General features: G+C 39.2%; 1 pseudogene; it reads left to right on the top strand.

The window, feature by feature from the left end:
• The first annotated feature begins 1,097 nt into the window (after positions 1-1,097).
• LOC122730075 lies at positions 1,098-1,534 on the top strand (annotated as a pseudogene).
• The last annotated feature ends 2,417 nt before the right edge of the window (positions 1,535-3,951 follow it).

Genomic DNA, 3,951 nt, shown 5'->3' with positions numbered 1-3,951 from the left:
GATTAGGGCAAGAAAGGAAGAGTTGAGAAGCTTCAGCCTTAAATATTATTTATACTCATGGGAGCTGAGGATATCACCAAATAAATTTGTATAGAAGATGAAGAGAAGCCAACTCAGGACAGACAGAACCGTGAGAGATACCTATGGGTAGAAGGATCTGGATGAAGATCCAGCAAAGGAGACTGAAGGAATGGTCAAATGGGTAGGAGAAAACCAAAAGAGAATGGTGTCCTGAAAACCTATAGAGAAAAGAATATTAAGGAAGAAAGAGTGATCAACAACATCAAAGGCACTGAGGTCATGGAGAATAAGGACTGAGAAAAGGCCATTGGATTTGGGCAAGTAAGAGATCATGAGTAACTTTGCAGTGGGCAATTTCCATGGAATGATGAGGTTGGAGGCTAGATTATAAAGTGGTAAAATGAAAGTGAGAGGAGAGAAAGTAGAGATACCTATTGTAGACAGTTGGGGTTTAGCTACAGAGGACAGAAGAGATATAGGATGATAGATGAAAAAAATAAGGGAAACCTGCTCTCCCCATTGTAAGCAGGCACCCCTCCCTTTTCCCCTTTCTGCTGAGCCAGCAGTTACAGTTGCCATGGGAAGATAACAAGAAGACCACCAAATCTCCATCCAATCAGAAGGTGTCCCACAAGGACAATTTCTCCCCAGGATCAGAAAGATTGGCATACTAACCCAAACCGGCCCCTTTGTGTCCCACAGCTAACCCCAAATTGTACCGTTTTAAGCCTCATTCATAGTATCTAGCACACCCCTACGTGGAGATTTAACATTATAATTAGACGTGCATCATATGACCAGGGTGGGGGTACATATTTAGGAGTTGATATGAAATAGGAGTGTTGCAAAGAGTGTATATCCAGAGTAGCCATACAACATGTGAAACAGGGGAGGGACTTTGTGTTAGATTTAGGTATAAAAAGGGAAGGTTGTTGTGGCAAATCATGCCACTTTTCTTCATAGTGTGTGCCCATTCTTGCAAGAATGGAATAAAGTGGGCCACACAACCCGGAAGTTGTTCTCGTGGTGGCTCACTCGTGCTTCGGGAGGGTCAGGTAGCTCTCGGTGCCGCTGAGATGAACAAAGTAAAGCGGGAAGTGGAGGAGTCGGAGGCAGCGCCAGAGAGTTCCGGGGTCCTGTGTGCACATACGAGGAGATGCTGGTGAACCTGAACCCCATTGCGCAGCCCCTGACGTCTCGCCGCCTTACTCAGAAGCTGTACAAGTGCATCAAGAAAGCCATGAAGCAAGTCCAGAAATTCCTTAACAAAGGAGAAAAGGGGATTATGGTTTTGGCTGGGGACACACTACCCATCGAGGTATACTGCCATCTCCCCATTATGTGTGAGGATCTGAGTATGCTTTATACCTACGTTCCCTCAAAAACGGATCTGGGAGCAGCTGCTGCTTCTAAGCGCCCAACTTGTGTGATCATGATTAAGCCACATGAGGACTACCAGTCTACATATGATGACTGCTTGGAGGAAATAGAGTCTCTTCCCTTCCCCTTGTAAAGAAAAGTTGTGTCATGTTCATGCTTATTTAGGAGACTCTTCTTGACTGCAAAAGACAGTGGTGCAAGCAAACAGCTTCATTGTGTCTCCAAGGGGCAGGCAGCCCTCCATCATCTCCCCACTGGCATTGCCAGAGATTTTTTTTTTAATGATAGTTTAAATAACAATTTCACAAAACTTTGGCCAGTAGTATCATGGTTGTCAAAGCTGTTTGTTACCAAGCAGTGAAATAAAGTTTTGGAAAATAAAAAAAAAAAAGAATGGAACAAAGCCTTCATATATTAACCAAAAGGGAAAGTCCAGTATTTTTATTTCTGACAATAGATTGCAAGGATGGAAGAATAAAGTGAGGGTTTTTTTCAGGGTAGACACGGATATACTTGTATCCAGTAGAGAGGAAGCAATTGAAAATAAATGAGAGAATCTGGATGACAGAGGGGGTGATATGTTGGAGGACACAGGATAGAATGGGATCACTTGATCAGATAGACTGTTTAGCCTTGGAAGGGAGTAAGACCACTTCATCATCAATCAGTGAGTATTTATTAAATCACTACTCTGTACCAAGTATGATACTTGGTGCTAGAGCTACAAAGTCATAAAATAAAACATAAAAGATTTCAGAGGAAACTAATTATAATGAAATACAGTTGTTGTCTTTTTTTTAAGTTCATGGATCCCAAGTTAAGAACTTCTACTTTAATCTAAGCCCTTTATTTTTAAGATAAGGAAATTGAGGCCTTGAGTGGTTTATTAACTTGCAAAGGGTCAAATAAGTAGTGTTAATATGAATATATGGATCACCTGGATTTGATGGAGGTACTTTATTATCCAAAGGGATTTTATGAGACCCTGGGAAATGCCCTTTGGCTAAAACTTCAGGCTGAACCCAGATAGCTAGCAGAGAAGTCCCTATTTACTAACTTCTCTCCCCAAGATAGTAAACAAATCAAAATCCCCCTTTTGACTAAACTTCAACTAATGAGTCCCCATTCACTGCCTTCTTTCCCCCAAAGAGTAAATAGAGCAAATATCTAGACATCCTTGTCCTTGGTAAACTCTTCCTGTGTCTTTAAGCTGCCTGTTATAGTATTTTCTTTAGGTTAATTAGTATCATGCTAATAAAACTGACATCACCCTGTAACCAGTGAGCAAGAAACCTTAAAAACCCTTAGAAAGAAGGGGAGCTTTGAGCTTCCTTCTTGGGAGGGGAGATTCCACACATGATCATGGGTTATTTCTTTCTTCTTTTGACAAAATATTAAATTGATATAATTATTCTTCTGTCTGCCTCTGATCTGGTTTGTCTTGTAGGAGATATGTTTTCTGATGTGGTTTTGGTAGGAGATATAAGATATTATAATTTCTCTGATCTGTTTATTGATTCTGTTTGTAGGGGACAGGCATATACAAAAGCTATATTTTAATATTCAACAGAAAATGGTACCTGTGACTCAGATTTGATTGGAAAATGGAAATGAAATTCACCCTCCAACTCAGGTCCTGGCAAGGCACATCCAGGAGCTTTCTCCTGAATAATCTGCAGGCTCTGTCTTGTAAGGTGAATATTTCTTTCCAGCTTCTAATTCAAACCTCAAATTCTCTCTGTTAATTTAAGTTCTTGTCCCATGAAGAAACTGGAGTGCTCAATAGAAGATAGCTATCATAAGCTGTTTCTAAAAGGTAGGAATTCTTCAGTTTGGGCATATAAATTTCAAAGTATTTAATCTGGCTAAGTGCTCTTGTAGATCTGTTGCACTGCAAATGGTTCAGAAACATATTTTTAATGTGCACAAATATTTTTAAATGATTAGAAATGACTAAAGATAATGACAAAACTAAATTGTCCTAATGGAGCTCCTTTAACCAGTATAAATTAAGTTAAATCAGGTTATCTTAAAGAAAAGTTAAAAGGCAAAGAAAGTTTTCTTTTTCTCTCTACTCTTCTCTTCTCTGACAAGGGAATGTGAATGAGGGATGGGAAAGGACTGAGAAAGGAAGCTTCAAGGAAATAGAAATTGCTTGAGATTGTGTTCCATGTGTCTGTCTGTGTCTCAAGTGTGTTCGATGTGAAAATTGTCTTATGTCTTCAAGTTTCTGTCAAAAATGTAATTTTGTGCTTGGAATTTAGAAGGAGAGCTGTTTAATTGTTTGATAAAACTACCCCCATTCTGTGACTAGGTTAAGGAAGTGGGGGAAGGGCAGAAAGAAACTTACTGCTCTAACAATATCTTGAACTACTTAGAAAGATGAATGTGGCATTAAAATACTAATTTTAAATTTTTTTCAACTAGAAAAAAGGAAAGAAAGAAAAAGAAAAGGGTCATTTCAGTGACTACAGAAAGGTAGTTTTAGAAGTGCCCAACAGTTTAATAGTTCATTATATTAGAGATATTGTCAGAATGTGGATTCTTTAA

Source organism: Dromiciops gliroides, chromosome 5 (assembly GCF_019393635.1).
Source record: "Dromiciops gliroides isolate mDroGli1 chromosome 5, mDroGli1.pri, whole genome shotgun sequence".
Classification (NCBI taxonomy): domain Eukaryota; kingdom Metazoa; phylum Chordata; class Mammalia; order Microbiotheria; family Microbiotheriidae; genus Dromiciops; species Dromiciops gliroides.
This window is presented reverse-complemented; position numbering and strand designations above follow the sequence as displayed.